Here is a 12,002-nt window from a genome sequence, read left to right as displayed (position 1 = left end):
AGTATTCCAATAATACCTGTCTGTTATCATAAAATCTTTGGTGAGTGTGATTGTAAAGCTATTGTCCTAATTTTTCTTTTATTATTGGAAACTTTCGTTGCCAGGCGAGGCTAGATGATGTCACAGCCTCCATAAAAGAGGCAGTTAACCATTATTCTGCCAAGTTCAATTCCATTTTAGTTCAACTTGAAATTGGAAGTCACAACAATTGTATTTTGTTTCAGAGAGTTTGGTGGTATTTTAAGCAATTGCAAAATATTAACATTTGTATCCATTGGAGCACTTGTATGTTATGTTTCTTCTATTTTGATTAAAATATAAGTAATGTAAAAGAACCCTAGTTTCTTTATTATCAACGTATGACCTCATGGGACACATCCATTTTGTGCATCTAACCCGAGGTGGGACACTCTACCTCTGACGTCCTCTAGCGGTCAGGAGGATCACCAACTCCCAATCACCATATCCTTAAGAGGTTCAATCTAGCAAAATTGAAATTGAAATTAGTACTGTATGACCATGTAAAGTTAAACACAAACATCAACAGCACAAACTTTAAGTGTGCAGTTCTTTTTCTTTTAGGAGATTCAGCCTGTCAAGTACTTTGATAATGCACGTTGACCTTTTTTGAATATTTTATTTATAACTTTTTGAAACTCAATCTGCGTCAATAACCCACGATAATAAAAACACACTACACTTTCCAATTATATACAAGCTTCACCATTGAGTCCAATTCTTCCCCCTCTCATCCTCCCTCTCTTATCCCAACTAATATATCCAGAGACAAACTTAAATAGACAATTACCCTAAAAGAAAAACAGCAATAAAAAGTTAGCCCTGATCCTCTATTCCTGTAGCATTTTACAGGGCCCCTTTACCTTCCAGACATATTAGGGACATCAGGACCGAAAATTAAAACAAAACAATTACACAATAAAAAATTCTTATGAAAAGTAAAAACAAACTCTATGAGAGAACAGTAATCACAAGATTCATCGGGGCCCCACCACTGGCCTCCAGGTCTTTAAATTTTTGTGACTCAGCCTAATTAAGACGGATTGATTCTCCACCCCTTCCACCCCCACCCCCCCACCACCAAAGGAGAAGATAGACTGGATCAGACGGAGCAACTATATATTTTCCCCCATATAACGCATGTACAGTTGCCAAATTTTAAGGAAGGTGTCGTGTTTCCCCCTTAAGTTGTAGGTAATTTTCTCCAGGGAACACAGCTCTGCATTTCCGCATTCCAGCACACAATGCCTAGATGAGGGTTTGGCTTCCAACCAACTGCTGTGCATTTCCTGGCCACCGCCAAAGCAGTCAACACAAATTGGATTTGAAATTTGGACAGCTTCATCGTAAGCCTTATGTTCATGATGTTTCACAACCAGAACAACTCTGGGTCCTGTGGGAATTCTTTACCTATGATTTTTTTTCTAGGACTTGGCCAAGCTCTATCCAAAGGGTCTCACCAGGTTGAGTGCACAAAGGTTCCTGTATCTATACCGCACCTAAAACATTAATCTGAAATTCCTGGCTTAGCCTTGTTCAGTTTCAGTGGCATATAGGACAACTGGTGTAGAAAATTATACTGCACCAGCCTGTATCGAGTATTATGTGTGTAGATATTCTCAACACAGGTACATGTGTCAGCTCTACTGATCCACTACTGTCTAGCCCTGGCGATGTTTCCTCTGTTGCTATGCAGGCTGGATCTTCTGCATTTGTCTGTTCCTGCAATGTCACTTGCATTTTCAGCAGACTCTTTCGATCCCTCCTTAGTATTTGACCGCATTCTATTCCGTCACTGTAGGATCTTGGATTTACTTCCTCCTGAACAATGGTCTTGTCCCAGGTGTTAGAATCTGTGTCTCATTGTGGCATGTGTTGCCAGTGGCCTGAAGCTTCTTGCTGACTTGTCATAGTTTGCTTTTTGCCTACTTTGCAGATGCTTTTGTTTCTGTTTGACATCTTTGACATCTCTTGTTTGGGTCTGCAGAGTAGGGAAGTGTGGTGTGTAGTCTTTGACCCATCAGAAGCTCAGCGGGTGACACGCCTTGTTCAAGTGGTGAAGCTCTGTACCTCATCAGAGCTAGTTAAGGATCTGAGCCACAGTCTAGTGCTTTCTTGAGCAACTGTTAAATTATGTGAAATCCTTTCCCTGCTTTGATGTTTGACTGTGGATACAGAGGACTTGGAGTCACATGTCAAATCATACTCTTCAGCAAAGTTCTGGAATTCTCTACAGCTGTAGCATGGTCCATTATCACTGTAGACAATTTGAGGAATTCAATGTCTTGCAAAGATCGACTCCATGTATCTGATCATGCAGGCAGCAGACATGTTGGGAAGCAGTGCCATCTCAGGATAGTTCGATAAATAGTCAATAACCATCAGGTAATCCTTTCCACCCATATGGAACAGATCATCCCAACTTTCTGCCATGGCTCTTCTTGTAAGTTAGTTATGGTCATGCATTCCTTTGGCTGCTTAGTGTGATGTTTCAGACATGTCTCACAGCTCGAGACCATCTTGTCAATGTCAGTATTTATCTTGGCCAATAAAGAGCAGTTCTGGCCATCCTCTTGCGAATTTTCTAGCCTAAGGTGCCCCTCATGCAGCCTTTTCAGCATCTTTTGTCTCAGTGATTGAGGAATGATAATTCTGCTCTGAGTAGAAGCCCACTGATGTTGACATTCACCTCTGGGCCTCCTTTCATTCAGATTCTTGATGACCTTCTGTTGAACTGTGTCCTTTTCTGTTTCAGCTGTGATCTACTTGGATTTAAGAGATTCAGTGATCAGATTCACATGGAGATTCGCATCTGTCTCGGTGGAACTCTCATTGTGTGCTTCACTCTGTATTGTCGCATCAGCCAGCACAATAAGTTTCCCAGGTGGGTACACCAATCCAAAGTCATAACATTGCAGCTTCATCGTCAGTCTTTGGATTCATGTGACATCTCACTGAGGTTTTACTTGATTATCGCTATTAATGACTTGTGATCTGTCTCTGCCATGAATATCAGTAGATCATACATATACCTGTAGAACTTCTCAAATCTCTATCTATTGCATATTGACTTTCAGATGTGGTCATCATCCTTGATGCAAATTTAACTTGTCTCCAATCTTCCCCCACAGCATGAGGCAGTACGGCACCTATTCCATCTTTTGAAGCGTCCGCAGATATTTTCATCCTTCTGGATGGACCAAAGAATTTCAAAACCATCAGTTCTGTAGTTAGAATGGTCTTCAGTCATCCCCACTCTTCCTTGTGGTTGTCTGTTCACCTGCATTCACATTTATTCTGTAACAACTTCCTTACGTACATTGTTTTGGAAGACCGGTTTGGTATGAATTTACCAATGAAATTGATTGTTCCCAGGACTCTCAATACACCTTTTTTTGTTGGTGGGTCTGGGCATCTCTAGAATTGCTTTCACCTTGCTCTTGTCTGGCTCCAGACCTGCCTCTGACAGTTTATCTCCCAGAAGGGTGATTTCCCTCACACCAAACTGACAATTTTCTCTGTTAAGCTTTACTCCATACTTCTGGATGCAGTATAGCACTTGGATGAGCCTGTTGTTGTGTTGCTCCAATGTGGATTCCCATAGGATCATGTCACCTATGTACTCATGTACCCCATTTATACCTTCTATGATGTGCTCTGTTGTCCTATGGAACAATTCAGGAGTTGAGGAAATTCGAAAAGGCATCCTTAAACACGAGTATCAGCCAAATGGTGTATTAAATGTACATTATTCTGTGTTATCATCATGAAGTGTTATTTGCCAGAAGCCATGGGGTGCATCCAATTTAGTGAAAAACTTTGCATCGGCCATCTCACTTGTAATTTCACCCCTGGTTGGAATCTGATAATCTTCTCTCTTTATATTGGCATTCAAGTCATTTGGGTCCATGTACACGCGTAGGTCATCGTTCTTCTATTTGACACACACCATTGAATTCACCCATTCTGTGGGCTCCTCCACTTTCTTTATGACCCCTTGTGATGTCATTCAATTGAATTCCTGCTTGAGCTTTTATTTTAGTGACACTAGAATCAGAATTGGAGCATGCACTACTGGCTGTGCATCCCCTGTTAACTGCATCTTGTAAGTGAATGGTAGAACTCCAAACCCCTTGAAGATGTCTGGAAATTGATCTAGTATTTCCTCTACGCTGTTCTGTGCATTGGTGTTGTTAATGTGGTACACCCTCTTGACTAGGCTTAAGTTTTTACATGTTTTGTCACCAAGCAGTGAGTCATGTCCATCTGGGACTACTGCAAACATGAACTGCTGCTCTTTCCCTTTAACTTTCACCTTGAGTTACATGTACCTTTTGTGTCAATTGTAGGCCTTGAGATGAACAGAATTTGGATGGATGTGTGTCTTTATCTTCATTGCCCTGATGTCGTGTGCCCAGATCAAATTGGCTTTTGCCCCTGTGTCCAGCTTGAAAAGAATATTTGCATGCCATGGCACCGTCCACTTGTTCTGCTCAATTCTGTTCACGATTGGCTGTTCAGTTCCTGTTGGTTTGAAACCTTCCTGCGCAACATGCCCACAAAAAATATATATCACTGAGTGCAGTTTCTTCTACAGTGTGCAGACTTTTACTTCGGTTTTGTTTCCCTTTGGAAAAACATTGTTTTCCCTAGTGATTCTGCCCTTTGCTCCTTTTACAGACTTTTCCATGGGCTGGACATTATTTTGGTGCATGTTGAGTGTCACATCATTTACAAATGAATGTCTCTCCATCTTTTTGCTGTTTCCTAAGTCTCATTCTCTGTTTATGAGTGTATCTACACACTATCTACGGCTGTACTTTCGCTTTCACCGGCCCTTGCACTCTCACCAAACTTTTTCACTGCAGCAGAGCTAATTCCCTGGTGTGGCATACCTTCACAGCTCCAGCTAAGGTAAGCTCTGTTTCTCGTAGCAACCTCTCTCTCATTTTCTTCTCAATAATTACAAATGCAATTTGATCACAGATCATTGAAATTTCCAGCAATCCAATATTGCATGTTCTTGCTTTTAGTTTTAAATCAGTTTTTAAAAATAGTATCAAAGCTCTCTCCCTGCAGCTGCATGCACAAGTGGAACACCTACCTCTCAAACATTTCATTTTTCTTTGATGAACAGTGTTCATCAAATATCTCAATAACCTTGTTGAACTTGTCTTGGTCATCTACTTCAGCAAAAATAAACATGTTGGAAACCTCTAGTGCTTGAGGTCCTGTGCATCCAATTTGTTATAGAGTCCAATGGCTTGCAGATACAGCATGAACCGTTGTTTGAACAACCATCATTCATGGTCAACATTTCCAGTCCAATTCACAGTGACAGGAGGCTTCACACTTTCCATGTTGCCTGTTGATATCCACTCCTGGTACCATGAAATATTTCACCTATTGTGATAAAGAAACAGATTCTTTTGTTTTCCTTACATTTTATTTGCAACTCATGACTTCATGGGACACATGCATTTTGTGCACCTAACCTCAGGTGTGACATTCTGTCTCTGATACCTTCTAGAGGTCAGGAGGATCACCAACTTCCAATGACCACATGTTGCAGTTATTTTAGGCAAGTTTAATTGCATGTTCTGTGCTGACAACTTCAATGACAAGTCACTGTTATGTCTACTATGAGAGCCATAAGTTTGTAAGAGGCAGTTACAGAGAAGGAATGATAGACAAACTTTCAGGATTTGGTCATTATTGTGGAAAAGTTAACCTTTTAACTGTTAGCATAAGTTTCCAGTGGTAACAAGATAGATAACATCAAAAATATTTTTCCTTTAAAATGTTTGGTTCAAAATGATCTTTATAAGAAGCTTGGTGCAAACTGACAATTTAACCCAGAGCACTGTAAAACGGTAGAACAATGTAATATGGGAATAATGTTGGAATTTTTTTTGTCACTTCATACAAGTGAAGTATAAGTTGTTGTAGAGGAGGAAATAAAACATACATGACTGTAGAGTGCGTCGTAAGAACCAAAGACTTGTTGATCCAAACCTAAGCTTTTATTAACTAAAAGACTGGAATATATCACATGTAGGTTGACCAGTCCAGAATGACCTGGTCTGGCTAGGAGCAATCCTTTAAGACCTGCCAGTAGGTGGAGCGCATCGAAAGAACCAAAGATTTGTTAATCCAAATCAAGGCTTTTATTAACTAGAAGACTGGAGCATATCACATGTAGGTTGACCAGTCCAGAATGACCTGGTCTGGCTAGGAGCAATCCTTTAAGACCTGCCAATAGGTGGAGCGCATCGAAAGAACCAAAGACTTGTTAATCCAAATCAAGGCTTTTATTAACTAGAAGACTGGAGCATATCACATGTAGGTTGACCAGTCCAGAATGACCTGGTCTGGCTAGGAGCAATCCTTTAAGACCTGCCAGTAGGTGGAGCGCGTCGAAAGAACCAAAGACTTGTTGATCCAAACCAAGGCTTTTATTAACTAGAAGACTGGAGCATATCACAAGTAGGTCGACCAGTCCAGAATGACCTGGTCCGGCTAGGAGCAATCCTTTAAGGCCTGCCAGTAGCCATGGCTACGCTCTCAGCCAATCACAGTCATCCTACACTACAATATGTACATATACACATTGGTGATAGAATCTGTACTATCACACTGACAATTTTGATCTGAAGCAAGAGTGCAGATTTTTAGCCAAGACAGGGAAAATTCCTCCAAAATTACCATTTAAAAATTGTGTCTCATTCAGAAAATTATTTTAAAAAAGCTCACAAGAGTAGAGCACTGACCTCTTTACAATTTGAAGTTTTGGAGCAATTTCAGCTGTAACAGGACAACTTGGCCAAAACTTACTTAGGGTCAGTACTTTAGCATATTCTACTAACATGTCTTTATCATGCTTAAAATTGGATTATTCTTATCTTAACGGTGGCAATCCAAAGAAGTCATTATCTCACTGCATGCTACTTCATTTTCATTTCTTCAGAGCGACTGATGCTATTATTAGAGGACAGATGTAAAGATGAACTGAAGTATGTTGATAAGAATGTGCGTATGTAGATGGAAAGAGGTGTTCAGGGATAGGAAGTGAAATTTAAAATTTACTTTTCAAAGAATTTTTATAACATCCCTCGAGACAAAATCTTAAAGCAATTTTGTTTAGAGCAGTGGTTCTCAACCTTTTTCTTTCCACTCACACACCACTTTAAGTAATCCCTATGCCACCAATGCTCTGTGATTAGTAAGGGATTGCTTAAGGCAGGATGTGAGTGAGTGAGACCCAATTGTTACTGAAATATTTTGCTTGAGAAAAATGATCATTGGCCCATTTCCTTTGGAGTTATGAAACCACGCACATAACAAGTCAATTAGGGATGATTAAAACAGTGTTTTTCAAACTTCTTCTTTCCACTCATATCCCACCTTAAGCAATCCCTTACTAATCACAGAGCACCTATTGCATAGGGAATACTTAAAGTGGGATGTAAGTGGAAAGAAAAAGGTTGAGAACCACTGGTTTAGAGCTAGCATTTTTCAACACCTGATACTGAGAGGTTATAGAGCATTTTCTTTTATTCAGTGGATTACATACACATGGTTGCCCAACCTTGAAGCCTGTTTTTAGCTGGAGTGGCTCTCTTAGGCACACCTTTCTGTCATGAAGCTGACTGATGGGAAAGGGCAGACTCCACCCTTAGGATTGTTTCATCAGCCAATCGAGTTCTGCCAAGGGCTTGCCAGTTGTTAAAGCTTGAATGTTTTTGAATGTCTGTGTTTTCTCCCCATTACATGATTAAATGTTAATTTTAACCACCAGTAAAATCATGTTTGGGATAAGCTGGTAGGGCCAACCAAATTGAATTGAGATTTCTAGTCCCCTCACTATTCTGATTGAAACAGGGCATCACACAAGATCTGTCGTCCCTTCTGCAAAACTCTTGAGTGTTGCAGGTGTGGTTGGAGCACACTGTGGTTTGGAGAGCCCATTGTTGTGGCATTTGTGGGAGTATGTGATCCTATTTAGATCTAGGCGGTATGCCAGTTATGCACAACCCTCACCTACATCCTTGGACCTCTCCAACTTTTCAATGCATTACACCACACACTTTTCCCTCCAATTTACTGTACCAGTCCCACCCTTAATGCACTGCTGGTCCCTCAGACACCAGCTGGTGCTCAATCCAAACCCTTTCATTAAATGTTGCATTATGTCTCCACATGCCCAGCCCAGCCCCCAAAGAGCTCAAAGTCAAATTACTGCCCATGTTCTCCAGCCTCACTTATTAACACCATTTATTGCAAATCTAACTCCTTGGGTTCTCCACCCATCAGTATTAATTAGCAACCTTGTGCGCAGCCTCCCACAAATCCATCGGCACATCATTGAGCTGGCCTTCTTGCTCCCCACCTCTAGAGCTTGGTGCTGTTCTCACTCTCTGACATACTAGGGTCTGCCCCTCCCCCTCTATCACATTCACCAATTAGCATCCATCAGCCATGCTGATCAGCAACAGGCATGTCGGGGTTCATGCCCATTTGCTGATCTTGCCCTCATGAGAGGAATGGCTAAATGTCCTCAACCTGAAATGGTCACTCTGTTTCTCTTTTAATAGATGCTTCCTGACCCGCTGAGTGTTTCCAATATTTGAACATTTTTTATTTGTTTCTATCAACTGGAAATCTACAAATTTCCCTTCAAAGTACAGTACTTAAATAGCACTGATGGTATATTTAGATGTCAGCATCCAAGTTTTTTTTAAATAGTTTTGAGCCATCGAACTGAAAGAGGCTCCTGTTTGCTATAAGTTATTCTGACATTGCTATGCTCACTGGGTACTCAGCAATGAAGAGATATTGAAGTCCAAGACAATGAGGAAAGCTTCTATTGAAATACAGTATTAACATTTGGGGTCAATGTTTGAGCATTACGTTGGAATCAAATAAATGGACAAACATGTGTAACTATTAATCTCAGTATCTACATTTAACTATGACATTATATACTAGTGGTGTAATTACATATCACCACACTCAGATCTGACTTTCTATTGCAAATCTACTCCCTAAAGTAAACAGATGGTTACACCAAGTAAAATGGTTTAAAATTATTAAGATGGTAGGCAAAAGAAGATAGACTCTGAACAAATCTAGTGAGGGAGGGATGAAAAATAAGCCTTCATGTGGATGTGGGTGGTGACCCAGAGACACTCAACTTTGAGACAAATGTCTGCCTTCCAATAGCATCCTGAAGCCCGGGCTAAAGGGTCGAATAATATTCGATGTGGAAGGAAGGCAGCAGATCAAAGCTGTGTTCTTGTGGGTTCCAATTCCTGTGTTAAATATTTTGTGAAAGAAGAATTTTACTGGAGGATTGGAGAGTAGCTCATGTTGTCGTGCTGTTTAAGAAAGGCTCCAGAAGTAAACTAGGTAACTAGTGAGCCTGACGTCAGTAGTAGGTAAATTATTGGAAGGAGTTCTGAGAGATAGGATATATAAGTATTTCGACAGCCATGGGCAGATTAAGGACAGTCAGCATGGCTTTGTATGTGATAGGTTGCAGTTAATCTTGTAGAGTTTTTTGAGGAAGTTACCAAGAAGACAGATGAAGGAAAGGTTGAGTCTACATGGATTTTAGTAAGGCCTTTGACAAGGTCCCACATGAAAGGTTAGTTCAGAAGGTTAAGACACTCTGTATCCGGAGAGTGGTTGTGAACTGGATTAAAAATTGGCTGTGTGGGAGGAAACCGAGTGGTGGTGGATGGCTGTGTCTCAGACTGGAGGCCTATGACCAGTGGTAGGCCTTGGGGATCTGTGTTGGGACCATTGTTGTTTGTTGTCTGTATCAATGATCTGGATGAGAATGTGGTAAATTGGATCAGCGAGTTTGCTGATAACGCAGAGATAGGAGGCGTAGTGGACACTGAGGAAGATTTTCAAAGCTAGCAGAGGGATCTGGACCAACTGGGAGAATTGGCCAATAAATGGATGGTGGAGTTTAATGCAGACAAATGTGAGGTGTTGCATTTTGGAAGAGCAAATCAAGGATGTACATACACACAGTAAATGATAGGGCACTGAAGAGTGTGGAGGAGCAGAGAGACCTGGAGATACAAGTACATTGTTCCATGAAGGTCCCATTGCAGGTGGACAGAGTTTTGGCATCTTAGCTTTTAAAAATCAAAGTAGTGAATATAGGAGTTGGGATATTATGTTGAAGTTATTTAAGACATTGGTGAGGCCAAATTTGGAATATTGTGTGCAGTTCTGGTCATCTAGCAATAGGAAGGATATCAATAAGATTGCAATGGTGCAGAGAAGATTTACTCAGATGTTGCCAGGTCTTCAGGAGTTGAGTTACAGGGAAAGATTAAACAGGTTAGGAGTTTATTCCTTGGAACAAAGAAGGAATAAGGGGAGATTTGATAGAGGTTTACAAAATTATGAGGGATATAGACAGAGTAAATGAATAGGCTCTGGAAATATGAGAGGTCATAACTTTAGAGTGGAAGGAGAAAGGTTTCGGGGCAACATTAAGGGGAACCTCTTCACTCAGAGTGGTGGGAGTGTGGAATGAGCTGCTATCTGATGTGGTGGGTGCGGACTCGAGTTTTAAGAATAAATTGGATAAGTACATGGGTGGGAGAGGACTGGAGGGTTATGGAATGGGAGCAGGTTATTGGGATTAGCTGAATAATGGTCGGCACAGACTAGAATGGCTGAATGGCCTGTTTTCTATGCTGTAGTGTTCTATGGTAATGAATTCAACATTCTTTTCATGAGTTATTGTAGTAAAGTTGTGTGGCTGCAACAAGTAAGAATTTTAGTGCATTTGTACATTGTATTTGTGCATATGACAATAAATTCTCATCCTCCAGTTACAGGACAATGCAGTTATGCCAAGTAGTTGCATATGAGGGGCATAATGATTTATTTTTACAGGCAGCCCTGGAGTGCATAACACAATTGTTTGTAGAGCTTGGTGGTCTTGGTGGACCAGAGTATGTTGGCTTTGTAGGGACGAGAGATACAATAGTTATTCAGATCTATTTTGAGACAAATGTTTGGCAAAACTGGCTAGAAACTTATGCCCATTTTAAATTTATACATACAGCAGGGTAACAGGCCATTTTGGCCCACGAGTCTGTGCTGCCCAATTTAAACCCAATTAACCTACACCCCCAGTGCATTTCAAATGGAGGGAGGAAACTAAAGCCTTGGGGACCAGCTGAACCCAGCAGAACTGGAGGGGTATCTTGAACAAGATGGAAACTTTGTGCACTCGCTTTACAAGCACTGAATCAGTGATAAGAGACATATTGGTAATTAAAGAAAGTGTGGAAGACTTAACGGAATGAATAACGCAAGCGGATGCTGAGCTGGACAAAACAATAGACAGATGAAGACTCTGGAAGAAAATGCAAAAACATGGAACACAGACAGAAAAGGACTGATGGACAAGATTGACCATATGGAAAATTTCAGCAAACAAAATCATTAAGAATTATTGGAATGAGAAGGAAATCGAGGGGAAAGACCCGGTGAGCTTTTTTGAAACTGGCTCCCACAGATGCTGGGCCAAAACAAGCTAAATGCAAAGCTGCAAATTGAAAGGGCTCACCGGAACTTCGGACCCAGAAGTACCAGCGATCGACGACCACGTCTAGTTCTGGTAAGACTTTTAAGTTACCAGGAGTGAGATGCGACCTTGGGAGCAGCATATGAATATTAAAAAAAAATAACAATGGCCCATTAATGGTGGACAATGAAGATGTAGTGTTTCTCCAGGACTTTAGCCCTACCTTGGTCAAACAAAGAAAATAATTTGACGAGGAAAAGAGACAACTACGACCCAAAAACTTAACATACTCAATGATTTACCCAGCAATGCTGAGGGTTGAAAAATTTTCAAGAATAAGGAAGAAGTGAAAGCTGTGAAAAGATTAAAGATGTCAGATTAGAAGATTGAAAAGACAGTTTTAAAAAGGACTAACTAAAATATGTAT

The 12,002-nt window shown here is 40.7% G+C and overlaps 1 long non-coding RNA gene across 1 annotated transcript in view; it reads right to left on the bottom strand.

Moving 5' to 3' along the window:
* Positions 1–322: 322 nt before the first annotated feature.
* Positions 323–12,002, bottom strand: part of LOC138739085 (uncharacterized) — a 28,055-nt gene continuing 16,375 nt past the window's right edge. The window contains exon 2 of the long non-coding RNA XR_011341989.1: positions 323–482. This is a non-coding gene — a long non-coding RNA (uncharacterized lncRNA). The remainder of the gene's footprint in view (positions 483–12,002) is intronic.

The sequence above is a fragment of the Narcine bancroftii genome, chromosome 7 (genome assembly GCF_036971445.1).
Source record: "Narcine bancroftii isolate sNarBan1 chromosome 7, sNarBan1.hap1, whole genome shotgun sequence".
In the NCBI taxonomy this organism is placed as follows: domain Eukaryota; kingdom Metazoa; phylum Chordata; class Chondrichthyes; order Torpediniformes; family Narcinidae; genus Narcine; species Narcine bancroftii.
This window is presented reverse-complemented; position numbering and strand designations above follow the sequence as displayed.